Source organism: Cnephaeus nilssonii, assembly GCF_951640355.1.
Source record: "Cnephaeus nilssonii genome assembly, chromosome: 3".
NCBI classification, from domain to species: domain Eukaryota; kingdom Metazoa; phylum Chordata; class Mammalia; order Chiroptera; family Vespertilionidae; genus Cnephaeus; species Cnephaeus nilssonii.
This window is the reverse complement of record NC_137074.1, coordinates 10,598,970-10,616,855: the sequence shown is the minus strand read 5'-3', so window position 1 is coordinate 10,616,855 and position 17,886 is coordinate 10,598,970.

The window sequence follows — 17,886 nt, the reverse complement described above, 5'->3', positions numbered from 1 at the left end:
TCTATGAGGGCAGAGATGTTTTCTTCCTCATTTGTGCACTGTGGTTTTCTCAGTGCCTAAATTCATGCTGGGCACTTTGAAGAGAAGATACATACGAAGTTTAAATATTTAAACATGTAAATATCTGATAAATATCTGTTAACTGGATTTCTGTGTTAGTGACTAATGGCACGGCAGGACTGGAGGTAGGAAGCTGGTGTCAATTAAAGAACTCCATCCCTCCCTGGGGAAGGAGGTTTGCTCTGTTTCTCTTAGTGACTGTCAGCAGGCAAGGGATCTCATTGGTGAGTCTCTTACTCTGGCAGATTGAGTCCTCTGAGTATGTTTTCTATGTTTTTGTTTGTTGTGTTTATGTTTCTTTTCTTTTCTTGCAATGTAAGTTTTCAGTATCACAATGTTCATGTGTTGAATCTTAGCAATCCGGTGGTTTGAGTGTAATTTTGTTTTTCTCTCACAGCTTCTGAGCCCACCCAAGTGCACTGCAATCCATCACGGCAGGAAACCCAGCGTTTTGTGAGCCAGAGGATTTGGAACTGATTTAGCTCTACCTAAATCCAAGCTGATTTTTCTTCACACTCTCAGGCTTGACTGTGTAAGGGTATAGCACACTAAACTTAGCTTTACAGATTCACAGCCACTCACGGCCTGGCTCTAATTTTAACTTGGAGTTCATACTTTTTCATTTGGGATTAATGAAAAAGCAAAAATATTTGTCAGAAAACCACCAAGAAAGCTAAATTTAATTTCACGACTTCTACCAAAAAAAAAAAAAAAAAAAAAAAAGTGAATTTTCCCAGGCTTTGTGAACTCTGAATTTTCACCAATGGAGAGTAGACATGGTATTTCCTCCAGTTATCTTTCCTGCTTCTTGTCTTTTGGCAAGACTTACCTTGCTGTGAATTTCCTTAATGTGGGCGGAAAGGTTAAGGCAGTAAGAGCCTGCGGTTGCTGACCTTCCTTGTAGCCTGGTTTCTGCAGACACTCGAGTTGATGTGGCAGCCTCACTCTCTAGGGCTTACAGGAAAACTCCGGTCTATTCCGGAAGCTGCTGTGAGCCAGCGGCTATGAACTTGTGGCCCAACCACAGGGATTCGGGAATTTCTGAGTTAGAGCCCAGACTCAACTGAGCCTCACTGAGTGACCTCAGGCAAGTTACTTAACGTTTTCTTGTTCCTCATTTTCCAGCTGTAAAATGGGGGGAAAAATTGTACTCATTCAAGTTAAGCAGTTTATAAATTGTTTCTATTATACTTTGGGTTAGTGTTCATATATATTTATTTGCTTTGGGTTTTTTTAATAACAATTTTAAAAGCAGAATGGAAATGCAATTTGAATTTTTAAAGGTTGGCATATAAAAATTGCCATTAATTTTAAATGAACTGAATTAAGTCACATATAGATATCTACATGTATACTTTTTTTTTTTTAGCCACAATATAACACTTATTAGATACTTCCCTGCAAATTATAAGGTGACTTCAATAGGATAGGGTTGTTTTAGTTCTTTTCTCTTCTTACTATATTCCCACAATTTAGAACAGTGTCTACCATATAATAGATGCTCAATGAATATGTGCTGAATAAGTAAACTAACACATGAATGAGTAAAAGTTAAACAATGGTTCAAAAAATATACATAAGATAGAGTTCTTGATTTAACATTATATAGGAGTTTTTAAATTAAGCAAGAACTGCAGTCATCAGAAAAATAAAATAAATGTAGGAAAGAATTCTTTATTCACGCTTTGGCATACAATTTAAAGCTATGTTGTAATAATCTAAGGAGCCTACAGAATTTAAATTATAACATTGATGTCCTGTATACTTTAAATATCCTAAAAAACCATAAAGTATTTATTAATACCATTTTAATAAATACATGCACTGATTCGGAGACAAGAAAAGATAAAGTTACTTGACAAAAAAGCATAAAGAAAATATTATTTTTAATAGATTTTTTTGGACTATGAAAAGAATGGGAAATTTTTGTATAAAGAAAAGTAGTAAAGTTAAGCATTGACATTGACTTCTGGAATTTTTATTTTTTATCAATTTCTATAATATCAGACAGTTGTTTAAAAAGTGAATAATAAGTGGGATAAGGTCTCAAGTTAGAAACTAAAAGAGAAAAAATAAAGAAAACTGAAAGGAAGAGGTCTATAAACATATGAAGAAATAAATATAAAGTTTTAGCCTTTATCATAATTTAATAAGAGGCAAAGAAAAAACATGTTATAATATCAGAGTTTTGTTTGAAATAAGAAGAGAATTGCTTATCCCTTTGCTTTTTAAAAAAAGATATATATATTTTTTGTACTTGTCAACTGAATACTAAACATTTTTTTTCCTGCTGGAATTTAAGAATTACTTTGGCAATAACTCATTTATTAAAAATAGCTGTACCAAGGTGGGGTGGGAATTGAAATTAGTGACTTTAACATAACTGTTATTGATGAAAGCAAAATAAATACCCTCTTTGAGGTAGATATTCTTGAAAGATAGTTTAGGAGTAAAGATTACTATTGACATTGTGCCTTGAATGGAAATTACTTGCAAAAAATACCCAGATTCTTGTTAAACTTCTTTAATTTCTGTGTTTCTTAACACTCTTCTGAATACCTTGGCAGAAAGCCTCCAATAATACTAATAGCTTTGACACCTCTTGTCTCCAATCAATCTTTTTTAATAATAAGGAAGGCTCTTTCAAAACAGTGCATCCTTTTTATCAGTTTTCTAACACTTCTGTCACAAATTACCACAAACTTTGAGCTTTAAACACCAGTTTATTTAAAAATAAATGACTTTATTTACTTTTAAAATTGTGGTAAAATTGTTATATAAGATTATATTAGCTTCAGGTGTTCAACATAATAATTTGATATTTGTATATGATACAAAGTGATCACCAGAAGTTTAGTTACCACAAACACTGTACAATTGACTACCTTCATCCCTTTTGCTCACCTGCCAACACCCTTGTTTTGTTTTTCAGATTCAATATACACATGAATATACCACATCTTTTCTTATTTTTAAAATTTTTAACATATATTTTTATTGATTTCAACAAGGAATGGAGAGGAAGAGAGAGATAGAAACATCAATGATGAGAGAGAATCACTGATCAGCTACCTCCTACACCCCCCACTGGGGATCAAGCCTCTAACCCGGGCATGTGCCCTGACCACCAGGGTGCAGTGTGGAAGGAAGGAAGGCCCTGGCTGGCAGCTGGAAGGCTCCAATCAGCCCTGATCGCTGGCCAGGCCTATGGACCCTACCCATGCACAAATTTTGTGCACCGGGCCTCTAGTAGTACATAAAGCTGCAATGAATATGGAAGTGCAGATAGCTTTTTTAATTAATATTTTTGCTTTTTTTTTTTCAATTACACCCAGATATGATAGTCTTATTTTATTTTTAAGGCACCTCCATACTATTTTCCACAGTGGCTGCACCAAATTACACTGCCACTAACAATGTATGAGAGTCCCCTCCTTTCCTTTCCCTCTCCCACACTTATTTCTTGTCTTTTTTATAAGTCATTCGAATAGGTGTGAGGTCACAGTTTACTGTGGTTTTGATTGCAGTTCCATGATGATTGTTGAACATCTTTTCATGTGTCTTCTTTGGGAAAATGTCTGTTTAGATCTGCCCATTTTTTTTTTATTGGATTGTTCAAAATAAAGCCAACTTATGATCTCATAGTTCTGTAGGTCAGAAGTCTAGGTAAGCTCACTGGATCCTCTAGTCTGGGTTTCTCAAGGCCAAGATCAAGGTACTGGCAGGCCTGGTCTTTTACCAGGTCCTCTGGTAGAGAATCCATGTTCAAGATCATGATGGTTCTAAGCAGAATTCAGTTCTTTGTGCTTGTAGGATTGAGGTGCCAGTCTCCTTGCTGCCTCTCAGCTGGGACCTGCTTTGGTCTTCTAGAGACTTTTCTCGCTGTCTTTCTGTTTGGGCCCTACCTCTCAGACTGAGTAATAAGACCTCAAATCCTTTTACATTAGGAATCTCTCTGCCTTCTCTTTTTCTCTGCTTCCAGCCAGAAATGTTCTCTACTTTTAAGGGCTCATGTGACTATGTTGAACACACCTGCATAATCCAGAATAATTTCTCTATGTAGGACATTTTGGTAGGTGAACTTCACCTTGGCAGTCGAAAAGGAACTTTTGTATGTACATCACACTTACAGATGTTATTTTTTAAGGTTATCCTTCTAATCTTGCTACACCATTATGATACTTTCCTAGCTTCCCAACTGGACTTGACATTCTTATGTGCTAAAAGATGATCTATAAGCATGTCTAAAATAATTCAGTTCCCTGTAGTCTACTCACTCCTAAATAAACTGAACAGTTTATGTACCTACCTGTAATGTAGAAAATGAGACCAAAGGCTTGTTCTGATTTAATTTTCTAAGATGCATATAGTCAGCTGAGCTCATCCTGATATAATCAAGCTTTTCCTTTTCATCATCTTTGAACTAAATACGAAACTTGAAAATTATAAAAGATAGGATGGCCCTTTTAAATCAAAATTCTGCCCAGCCCAGATGATAGTTTAGTTTCACCAAAAATGTATTCATCTTCCTTTTTGCTTCCCTGGTTCATGGATTTGAATCCAGCTCATTACTTTCAACCTTGGACATATTTTTTGTTGTTATTGTTGCTACTGGTGGTGGTGGTGGTAGTTGTTTGGTTGCTGCTTCTTGAATAAACCAACCTCTTTCTAACCATAAATCCATGTTTTCCCCTTCCTGAAATATGTGGTCCATAATTGGCATGTGACTTCCTTGATGTCTCCCAGATTCAGTTTATCAGTCACCTCCTGGTTCCCTGGTCTGTCCACCTAACATACATTAATCTATTCAGTGTCACTTTACTCTAGCTTAATTTCTTTTTTCAAAGAACTAGTCACTCTCTGACACTTTTCTCATTCATTAATTTAAAAAAAATCCTAGTTATGTATTTTCTACATTTTCCTGTGGTAATATTAATGAATGGACACATAAATAGGCAGGAATATACAATATCAGCTTTCCATTTCTGAACTTTTTTTTCAAAGCAAGTTAATATGACTAACCTATGTCTACTTATCAACAAAAGCTCAGAACTAAATATTTCTAGCTCAATTTTGTGGATATGATATAAGTGGTATCTTAATATAGTACCGTCTCTGGTTCTTTCCAAAGCCCAGTGCTATTTTCTACCCAATGACTTCTTCAGTTGCCCCTGTAGAATCGAGATGCAGTGTACCTAAGGATTATTTTTGTTCCATCGCCCTTTCCAACTGCTCACATTGGAAAGAAGCTGATGTCTTTGTGCTGATGTACCAGTAAGTCCCTGGCACAGTCTTAAATCTACCCTAGTGTTTCAAATATTAAATATTATTATATGTTTTTTCATCTAAATTATCCACTATATAGACTATGGTGTTTTTTTGTTGTTCTTTTTTGTTTTTGTTTTTTTTTAATAAAATGCTCTACAGTGGCTGTATCTCAAGGCAAAGTTGAGAGCAATTTCCAATAAGGTTCTTTAAAAAAAAACACAAAAAAAAATTTTTCAGAAGAACTAATATGAAAACAGTTACAGAAGCCCTGGGAACAAACAGGCTTATAATTTTCCATTGCTCATCGCCTCATGGAAGCTCCAGCAGACAGCCAGCCCCTAACTCACAGGCATGAGTTTTCTGTGGTCACTGCTGGTGAATCAAGTTTCTGGAGTCTTCTGTTGTTTTTATGACTTTATTGATATTTAGGAAATGGAGGTGTCTTTAATGCTCTTCTCTTATTTATTAGATACATTATATGATCTTAGGAAGTTAGGAATTCCTTTTGAGTTTTTGTAGACTCCATTTCCAAAGCCTGAGAAAGTAGAGGGGAAGGGTGTAACCACTGGCTATAATATAGTTCCTGTTAGGGCGTGTGAGATAGTGTGGTGAATTTGATTTTCTGTTTTCAGAATTTGAAACAATTTTCTGGGGAAAAACATATTTTCAATATCCTTTGAAGTATCCAAAGAAATTTCCCTTTTAAATTATTAATCCATAAAGGTAAGGGGGTGATTTAGCCAAATCTGCATATTTTCATTTGGATAAACTTTTGATGGCCTCTACTGAGGGATTTTAGTTTCCAAATTTTTAGACTCTCTATCCAGATGTTATAGCATGGAAATTTACTTTTAGAATATATTCTGAGACTAAATTGTTCCAAAGACTTTTCTAACAAGTGTTTCTATAAAACTGAATGGCAATTGTAGCATTGACAAACATTAGAAATGCATATATTTTGCATATACCAATACTACAAAGAGGGAAGATCTGTATTGCCTCCAAATTGTACTTCTTTTCTAAAATAAATGTGAACTTCAGATGTGTTTGCTTAAGGGTGTGATGAAACTAATATTCTTCCTTTTGTGGTAAAGATTACTTGGACACTGTCTGTGAATTTTCTTTTTTACCTCAAAGGAAGTATTTCTAACTATTGCTTAATATCTGACAGTCATTTAAGCAAAATAAACATTTAATATTCTTTGCATCATTTTCCATCCAAATAATAATATCAAAGTAACCAGACTCTGGTTGTAAAAATATAGAAATTGTGGCAACAGCCAATTAATTCCCAGAAAGTCTTACAGTTTTATAAAAATTTTCCCAATAATAATGCATTGGAAAATCTCCTGATGGAAACACAAGTCATAGTCAGGCAAATAGGTCAAATAAAGTAAAACTCTCTTCCTATTTCCAAGAAAGGGTATAATCTGAAACAGCATTTAAAGAACAAGTATAACAAAAACAACAAAAGTTAATATAGACTTAATACACAATAAATGTGATATAGGGGTATTATTATATCAATATTTATATCAGGAACTTATTGAATGCCTTAAAATATTTCAGCATTAATTCTTTCTCTGGCCTGAGGTAGGATACAATATGGGACATTAAGACTGTTTTTCAGATTGTTTCAATGCAGGTATCCAGTTGCTTCCAGAACAGATCTGTGGTTTCTACATGGTCATACCAAAGAAATGGACACTCCCATTGGCAATACACCCTCCTCCTAACCTTGTACTAAGGAGATGAATAGACAAAGGTAAAATTTAGGGTTGAGAAACTCAGATTTGTTACACAGGCTTTAAATAAGTACCTTATAAAGTTAAATAATATATGTTCTGCTCCCAGAATACTCTGTGAATGTAAAATTAATTCCATGTCTAGATCTGTATTTTTCAGTGGTTGTATTTCTAGCCCCCAACAACTGAGAAGCCCTTTGCACATGTTTAATGATCACTTTTAAAAGAACTTTTCATGAATGACTTCCCCCTTGATGACTTCACAACTAATATTTGGAACCACAGTCCTTGGTAAAACCTTCTGCTAATTTAGTATGAATGAAATAAATAGCTGGCTTGAGGTTCTGATCAATTGAATCCACATTAACTCCTTTTCCTTTTCATCTCCTCTTCCTCATTCAAGACAAATACATCATTTGTCTTCTACTGAGATCTTGACTAAGAAAATTTTGGTACAACAGGAGAATTATGCTATACATAATGACTTGGATAAAGATTATTTTCATTTAAATAATAATGTAAATATCTTCTTCTTTGAGAATGTTCTCTAGACTAGTTCTATTTATTTTCTAAAGTGAAAAATGTCAAGAGCAGATGAAAGTAAAATGCCCCAGGCCTTACTAATTTTTGACTACACACTTTTTTATGTTACCAGATTACATTGTCAAGAGACTCAATAATTTGAAAGGATAAAACATGAGTCATTAAAGATAAGACCCAGACTCTTAGCTACTAGGAAAAACTAGAATCAAGAATTACTACTGTCAAATTTTTCATATATATTGGTCTTTTAGGCAGATAAAGCATTGCAATGTTCTGTCCCTAAAGAAGATGGTTGTGGCCATTGATTTGATATGATCAATGAAAAAAGAGAAGTGACATGTGACTCCATTTGCAAGTAGCCATGATGCATTCACCAAGCTGTCCCCTTCCCCGGTGCCCGAGAGATTATGGAAGCACATGTTAAAAAGAAACTTTCACCATCCTGGGGCCTTGAATAACTGATGAGATAAGTCCCTCTGTTGAGGGTCTGCAAGAAATACACTTTGCTTTGTTAACTTACTGAGATCAGGTAATGTTTTTATTATGTCAACATAATGTCGCCTACCATCACCACCAAGTGTCCACCTGCTCTTTCCTCTTTCTCTCCAGCTCTTTGGACATGAAACTGTTATGGATGTCACCACCTGTTATGTGATCACCTATATTCTACAGATGAAGAACACATATCCAGTTACCCGCATTGTTGCTAGATTTTTTTCTCCTATATGCAAGAAACTAAATTCCGAATTAAGAGACTAGGTAGGAAAAATATGTTATATAATCTTTTATACTATCCTAAACTATCTCTTGTCCCATATAAATACAACAATAAAACAACAAATCAATTTTGTTCACTTATTAAACATGTTTATGCTAATCAATGCATGTAAACAGTGGGTGGGGATGAGAGTGAGAAGGCAAGCTGTTCCTACTAGTAGAGTCTGGGCCATACCTCACTCACCCAAAATGCCCTGTCCTAACAATAAGATTGATAATCTGGAGCCAGTGTTTCACCTCATCTTCCTGGTCTGCCAGAGAATTTATAGGATTTTAAAATCCAACAAACTATAAAATCTTTTAATCTGGGTGAGTAATATTTCATTGTGCATTGGAACTATTATTTAGTTCCATAAATCTTTTATTGTTAAATCAAATTGTTTACAGTATTTTGCCTTTACTTACAATGTTAATGCATTTTAAGGTTTATTCCAGCTATATGTTTTTATTGTTGTATTTACATGAGACAAGAGATAGTTTAGGAGAGTATAAAAGTTATATAACGTATTTTTCCTACCTAGTCTCTTAATTTGGAATTTAGTTTCTTGCATAAAGGAGAACATATCTATATGTTATTAGCTCAGCCCACACAAAGTTATAATTTTCAGTATATGCAAAGTGGAACAAAAAATTTGACTATCAATTACAGCTTAGAGTTTCAAATTTTATAAAATTGTTTCCACAACATGGTATACTTTATACATTTCAAAAATAGGCCTAATGGAATACTATAAGTTGAGTATCCTCATCTCAAAAGAATAATATAAGCCATAGATTAGTCAACATCCTATATAATAAAAGGCTAATATGCAAATCGACTGAACGGCAGAACGACCAGTCGCTATGATGTGCACTGACCACCAGGGGAAGATGCTCAACGCAGGAGCTGCCCCCTGGTTGTCAGTGCGCTTCCACAGGGGGAGTGCTGCTCGGCCAGAAGCCGGGCTCATGGCTGGCGAGCACAGCGGCGGTGGCTGGAGCCTCTACCACCTCCACTGCAGCACTAAGGATGTCCCACGGGGAGCAGGCCTAAGCCATCACTCGGATATCCACGAGGGCTCCCGGACTGTGAGAGGGTGCAGGCTGGACTGAGGGACCCTCTTCCCCGCCTAGTGCATGAATTTCATGCACCGAGCCTCTAGTATAATATAGTATAGTAATGTAAATCTGTAATATTAAAAGGGCTCTGAACTAATTTGCTCAACACTTGAAAATCTACTGTACAAATCTTTTATCTTGGGTGAAACATTGTAATATGTTTTCACATATTAGGTGTATGTATGTTTATAAGAGTATGTAGGACAATTTCATAGAAGATAGTAATAGACCTGCGTAAAGAAATATTACATTTTTTCTTTATAGGACTCAGTAAATTCCTATTGAAAGATTGTGGGGCTGGTGGAGGGTGGAGGCTGAACTATTAGGAAAACACTGCCTTCATTGCTTTCCCTGAGAAAGGACCCTTCCTGATCCTAACCGCTTTGAGAAGTGGGTTTCTGTCTCTTTGCTCTTACCTTCCCAGTAACTCCATCCTGGAAGAATTTAGGGTGCAGTTTCTTTGCTCTTTTCTCATCTGCTTTCTATGTTTCAGAATCTTCTCATTATTTCTTCTTTGTGAATGACACCATTTCTTGTTTTTCAACACTATTATGGAATAACTTACGGTATCATATTTTTCTGGTATTTCACGGTTTCAAGCCAGAAGTACATGTGCAATCTGCAATCCCAATCCAATGTTAAACCCATTTTGAGAAGGTTCTGGAAAATTCTTCACAAAATAATTATATTTTAATATCTACTGTGTTTACATGTACTAAATTCACAAAAATATATTTTTGACCAGTAATACTAATTTAAAAGAGCCTTTTGATTTTAACATTGTAAATTAGCATTTGAAATGTGTGAAATTCATTCAAAGACATTCATTTTTGTTAACTGTGCTGTTTTCTACAATAAATTTTATTTATTAGATTAACATTTGTTACATTTAATGTATTCAAATATTTGTAGAGGTCATACACTGTGACATATTTTGCTCTGCATGAGAAATACAAACATGAGTGTGAACAGACACTGCTAGCTAATATATATTGAACACCTGCCATGTAAAAGCCTTGTGCTAAACAGGCTGTAAGCTCTTTCTTGCTTAATGTTTACAGCTACTCTTTGAGGTATAAATTGTTATTTTTTTTATTGTGCATACAGAAATGATAGCATTTTAATGTATCAAGCCATAAAATGTTTATGCACAAAGGACAGTGATTTTAAAGAAGATTAAGGAAGAAACATTATCATAAAGAAGCACATTAGAAGTGACTCTTATAGAACGAAAATTTGCCAAACAAAAGATGATAGGAGTTAAAGTTATCCAGAGGAAAAGGAAAAGGATCTCTTTATGGAGGTCCAAGTACTTATCAAAATTTCAATGCAATTTTATTAAAACGTGGCAACAAATCACTGGAGGCCATGTTCAGAGTATGGTTTTAGACCATATCCAATAAATGAGGAAGATGGAACACAATGGTATTTATTATGATAAGTAACACTATCAGACTTGAATCATAGAATAAAAATTTAGTGATTTATACGCAACTTAATGTAGTTTATTTTAAAATTCACCTTGCTTTCCTGTCTTAGTGAAGGGATGGACTTTTCAATGTGCATATCATGCTGTATGTATCTTAATAGTTTCCTTAGTTATGTTCTATTGTTTGATTTTCAAAAGTTAATATAGTACCTAATAATGGGTTCATTTTACAGATTAGGAAATTGAGACACTGAAGGATAAAGGAATTGCCCAAGACTACTTATCTTATAAATGGTATCTCCGGAATATAAAATTGCCAGATTCTAAAACTACTCATTAGACACTACTGGAAGTCAGAACCCTCTGTAACATATTTTTGGACTGCAGTTGCATATGGTTAGTATTCTCAAATATTTTACAAATTAATAAAAATGTAGTGTAATATACAAAATAAACTTCATTTAATGGTAAGTACATTCTTGACAAATAAAAGAATCAGCTACAATCAACTGGCTACAATTTCTAGCTTACTTTATATCATAAGATGTTTTAAATAGGCAGAAAAAGATTCTAACAAGTGTTTTAAAGTTTTCCATATGTGAGAGTGAATAATTTTGCTGTCGGAATAAGGAAGACTCGGAGTATTTATGGGCTTAAATGATTTTTTAATTTTCAGAAGTTAGGTCCTAATTTTTGGTCCCAGCATTTGTTTTTGTTTATACTTCCTTTTATCATTGTATTTGCCATTTAAATATTATGTCTTATAGTGACTTTCCCTTTGCACACACCCCCCTTTAGATGTAGAAAAGCTTTAACGTTGCCTAATGGTCTTCCCTATATTTGTTTAACCAAGTGTTTGTGAATTTTGTGGTACTGCACACCTGCAAGTTCATGATCGTCTGGTGAAACACTTCAGACGGAAAGGAATTTCATTTCTGACAACCATCTGAGTGGCCTGGTTCTCTTTCTCTCCTCCAAGATACACATGCTAAGCTTAAAAATGTAACTGTAAATGTATTTAAAGGAAATTGTAGCATACTTCACTTTTTATCCCTAATGTTTTGTATTGGAGTAGTAAGCCAAAGACCAGAATGGGACCAGGGGAAATTCTGATAAATGTGAATGCATGAACCTTGTGTGATATGGTCATGTTGGCTATTACTGGTCAAGACCACGGAGACCAACGCATGGATGTAAACAATTTTCCAGAGCCCAAGTTTGCAGCTGAGCTATATCCAATAATCATGTTCTAAGTATGACTTTAGCAACCGACAAGCCATCTTAAAAAGTTAATCCTTTAGTGATTTTTAGACTACATGCTACAAGAACTTGTAGAAGTTTTTGTTGTTGTTGTATATTTTAAATTACACCACTACCACTACAACCTAGCACCAACAACACTACCAATATATATACCAATAATTACCACACAATCACCAAACTCACCAATGTCACCATCACCACCACCACCACCATCACTCCAAAAGTAGCAGAAGCACCACTATTACTATTATCACCTCCACAACAACATCACATTTACCACCACTACAAGCAACAATAAGAAAACAATTTGATAGAGTTCCCCAAGAACCACAAGTATTCATTAAGAATGTCATTTCTTTTTTACTTCTTTCTCTCCTACCATCTCCAAATGTGAGGAATTTAGTCTTTGTTTCATTAGGCCATTAAAATTTCAAGTAATACTGTAAGACACAAGAAAAGGTATTGAAAAATATTTATTGGTGTACTAAACAGAGCTGTTTTTCACTAATACTGCTCTAATTTTTATAGAAAAACTAGTAGCCCGGTGCACAAAATTCGTGCACGGGTGGCGGGGGAGGTTCCCTCAGCCCAGCCTGCACCCTCTCCAATTGGGGACCCCTTGCAATCTGGGATCGCTGGTGCCTAACTGCTCACCTGCCTGCCTGCCTGATCACCCCTAACCTCTCTGCCTACATGCCTGATTGCCCCTAACCTCTCTGCCTGCCTGCCTGATCGCCTCTAACTGCCTCTGCCTGCCTGCCTGATCATCCCTAACTGCCCTCCCCTGCCGGCATGATCTCGCCCCCAAGTACCCTCACCTGCCGACCTGGTTGCCCCCAACTGTCCTCCCCTGCCTGCCTGATCTTGCCCCCAACGGCCCTCTCCTGCCGGCCTGATCTCACCCTCAATGGCCCTCCCCTGCTGGCCTGATCTCGCCCCCAACTGCCCTTTCTTTCTCGGCCCCCACCACCATGGCTTTGTCTGAAAGGAAGTCAGACATCTGGAAGATGACTGGTCGACCCAGTCTAATTAGCATATTACCCTTTTATTAGTATAGATAGATTATATAGGATAGGATTGCTTAAATGGGGGAGGAAAGCCTTTTTCAGCAGGAGGAGATGCTCTTGGCAGACAAAAATACATAATCTCTATATCTGGACTGATAGCCAGCTAGTGCACTATACTGCAAAACCAGTCATTAAAAAATTGAACCACTTTCTTACACTTTACATCAAACAGCTGTTGCCCTTAAAACTCTTCCTCAGCCCTCACCATAGGTTCTGCACAGTTCACCCAGATTAGGTTCTGATTGGTCAGTTTCTATGCCAGTCAGCATCTCCAGTCCTATCTCCGGGCCTGATCAGAGAGGTGGGGCTGATCAGCAGCCCCCTCAGAGGCCCTGAGAGAAACAAAGGCAGGGCTGCTGGCGAAGCCCAAAGAGAGAGAGAGAGGCAACGGCTAATCAATAGCTGCCACGGAGGCTGCGGATCAGACCCTGCCTCTCTTTCCCTAGGCCTCTCTCCGGGCCTGATGCGCAGCCCCCTCAGCAGTCAGTGCTGTGTTGCTGTGCCCATAGCAGCGGAGTCAGTGCTGGTTCCCCACTGCAACCCAGCACTGACTACAGGACTGACTTCTGGTCAGTCGAGCCTTTGGTCATTTTGGACGTTATGGACCCTGGATTTTTATATATAGGATTACATTTACTCTGTGTGAGTCCTGTAGTTTTAACTGGCAGCCACAAAAACAGTGTTTAAGCACAGAAATAAACACTACGAATATCCATGTAGTTCAGGTAAGAATGTAATATATGTTTAATAATAAAAAATATTTAAGTTTTCTATGAGAAACTTAGTGATATGTCAGAGGGGATTATTAGCATAATGAGGACACTTGTCAATATCATTAACCAATATTTTGGTAGCAGCTTTAAATGTTGGTATTTATTTTATTTTAATTAGGACATACAATGTGTTGAGCAGGAAAATGCTAAACTCAGTATAAATGATAAGCACAAATGCCAAGTGGTTAAGTGGTTGAGAATGATGTAGAACAAATATATGTATGAATGTCAATAGCCTTAAATTTTAAACATTTTAAAACTTGGTTTAAGGATGATGGTCATAATTTAATAATTTATTTTTATATTTAATTTTTTAGAACTGTTTTAGATTTCCAGAAAATCAAGAAGGAAGTATAAGAGTTCTCATAACACTATCCCTAAAACTCCCTAATATTAATATCTTACATTAGTATGATACATTTGTTAAAATTAATGAACCAATATGAGCATATGATTATTAACTAAAATCTATACATTGTTGAGATTTTCTTAGCCTTTAATTGATATTTTTTGTCTGTTCCAGGATCCCATTCAGGGTACCACATTACACTTAGCTGTGGTGTCTCCTTAGGATCCTGTTGGCTGTGACAGTTTCTCAGACTTCCTGTTTTTTATCTTGGCAGCAGAGGAGTCCTAGTCAGGTGTGCTGTAGGATGTCCCTCTAGTGGAATTTCATATTTTTCTCATGATTAGACTGTTATCAATTTCTCAGAAGATGACCACAGAGGTAAAGTGTTATTTTCATTACAATATATCAAGGGTACATACAATGAACATAATATATCAATGTTTTTATTGCTTTCATCACCTGGCTGAAGCGGTGCTTGTTATATATATCATTGTAAAGGGATACCACCATTTTTCTTTTTCTATACTGTACCTTTCAGAAATTACTATGTGCATCTCACTTAAGAAGTATAATATATTTCCACAAGGGAGGTGTAACTACATTTCATTTGAATTTCTTTAGTATAAGAGATTGGTCTCTTCTTTCCCATTTATTTATCCAGTCACTTATTTATGACACCACGGACTTATGGATATTGATGTTATAATACAATGTTACCCTTTTTTATGTTTAAATTGTTCTGTTTTAGGCCTTTGGGAGTTCTTTCAGTTGGTTCCTTTGTCTTTTTAATATATCCACATCGTTGTGGTGTGTGTGTGTGTGTGTGTGTGTGTGCATGTTGAGTAATTTCTTACTATCTAGAATTACAAAATACTTCATGTTGATCTTGCATATTTCTTGTTACAGTCCTAAAATTAGCCATTTATGTAAAGAATCTTGATTTCTTTTAATGGAGATTAATATTAAAACTGAATATCTGAAAGCTAGATGTGCTTGTTGCTGCTTGGGTGTCTTTGCTTCGAGGTCCCCTCAGTTGATAGAACAGGGAAATATATATGGTAAAGTGTATATATACATATCTGTAAACATGTGTACATGTGAACATCAATATAAGCGAAAAGTGAGTTCATACTGATGTATGCAAATGTAATCTATTACCAAGTGGATTGTTGAAGCCTCTCCTGGCTTATTTCAAGATATTAGCTTTGTCTTTCTTTTCTGCAGTTCAAATAAATTATGCCTGGTTTAGGTTTTTCAGTGTTTCGTGTGGTGAATACTCTCTAAGCTTCTTGGATCTATTATTTAATGTTTGTCATTAATTTTATTTTATTTATTTTTTATTGATTTCAGAGAGGAAGGGAGAAGGAGAGAGAGATAAAGACATCAATGATGAGAGAGAATCATCTATCAGATGCCTCCTGCATGCCCTACACTGGAGATAGAGCCTGCAACCCGGGCATGTGCCCTGACCAGGAATTGAACTGTGATCTCCTGGTTCACAGGTCAATGCTCAACCACTGAGCCATGCCAGCTGGGTTTTCATTAATTTTATAAAGTAGTTGACTGTTTTTATTCTAAACACTAGAGCCCTCAGCCCAGCCTATACCCTCTCCAATCTAGAATCCCTTGGGGGATGTCCGACTGCTGGTTTAGGCCTGATCCCTGTGGCAGAAAAAGTTTGCCTATCACTACTCTAGATGCATCTTTGTTTCACACAGTGTATCAGAATTTAACATGTGGCATGGAATATATTCCGATTAATTAATCATTGAAATTTAATTTAAAAACACTTGAAATTTCCAAGAACATATTATTTTGCCATAGAATGTATAATTATGCTTGAGTTTTTATTTGTGTAATGCATATTTTTATCAACAGGAAATACTGGCACATTATATCTGGTTTTATGACATACTAAAATATTTTTATCATTGTACATAAATAATAAATCACAACTGATGCAACAAAGACAAAGTACTAATATGATTAAAGACAACTAATATTTTAAATAAAAATCTATAAAATGAAACATGTGAGTCTCTTTCTTAGCATTAAACATGTATTAAAGAGAATGTATATATGTATATATATATATTTTTTCAAAATATATTTTTTCAGAAGAGTTGGATTTAAAACTTTGGTTTCATCTATTACATGACTGTTTTCTCATTAGAATGAAGAAATGGAAAAGAATTTTATTGGTAATTTAATTTTTATTTCTTTCCAAGCACCAGTATGATAAAAAAAAAATTAAGGGGAATTTTGGATATTACTTTTTACATAAAGTTAAAAAATTAAGTGTGACTCAAACCGTGTGCTGATGGGTCATTTCGTGTTTATACTGATTTGTGACAAACTTGCATGTGATATTAGCCACCCGCACTTGTCATGAAGTTTGAACTTTCATGTAGATTGCCAAACGTGTTGCTGGAGAATTAAACTCTCCCGTCGCTTGTGGGAGCCAGGTGGAGGTTCAGGCTGCCACTGAAATAAGCATTTTCAGAAGCTTCGGAGGGAGGATGGGATGTGGAAATAGGCTTTATTTTCATGGAGTTCCATTCATCGGATTGCGATGTCCTGTTTCCCCTAAGGCAGTCCCGAAAGAAGGGCGGCTGGGAGGTCAGCAGAGCAGAAGCAGGGCAGTGTCCAGAGCTTGCAGGCAGGTGGAGTTCAGTGCCGAAGCTAATTAAAGTCTATTAGTCCATGTGTGGAGTCCAACATGGCCATGTGCTGTATGGGCACAGGGGAGTGCCACATGGGCCCAGGAGAGTGCCACAGGAGAGCCAGGAACCTGGTGTGCCAAGGGGAGAAGAGAGACAGACAGGAGAGAGAGAGAGAGAGAGAACTTCCATTGTTTGGAAGTTTAAATATTTAGATTTTTGTGAGCTTGCAGTGGCCACCCCCATCTTGGCCACTAATTTGTTCTCAGGTATGACTGGCAGACTGGTACCCTCCCATATCATTCAGTCCTTCACTGGGCATGCGCCTATCTGCTCTCCCCTTTTACTCTTTTCCTGTTGAATAATAACTGGCTACTACAACAGCATCTGATGCTGTGAAAATTTATTGGTTGAAATAGGGAAGCAGTTAACAGGCAGGGAGTGGCCAAGTCATAAACAGCACTTGTGTATGAAGATAAAAAGCTAATTAGCCTGGCTTTACCCTAAATTATATACAAACAACCCAAGGGACTTAAAATAGAGCAAAGTTTCATCACTGGAATTCGTAATTGTAACTAATCATGAGGGCTGTCAAATAAGCTAGGCAAACATATTTGGGGTTTTTATTTAATTATAGAGTGCATTAATTCATTTTTTAACATTGCTAAAACCTTACATGTTCTGTTTTACAATGCAAAGATACCAATTTACCCTAAATATTTGATGATCTAAAAGAGTATGAACATTCAAAAAATAACAGTAGTGTAAACATTTCACTTGTCAAATTCTGTTTCTATTCTCCACCTTCCATTTAAGTGCATCAAATTAAAACATTACATACAGTAGCTCCCCTT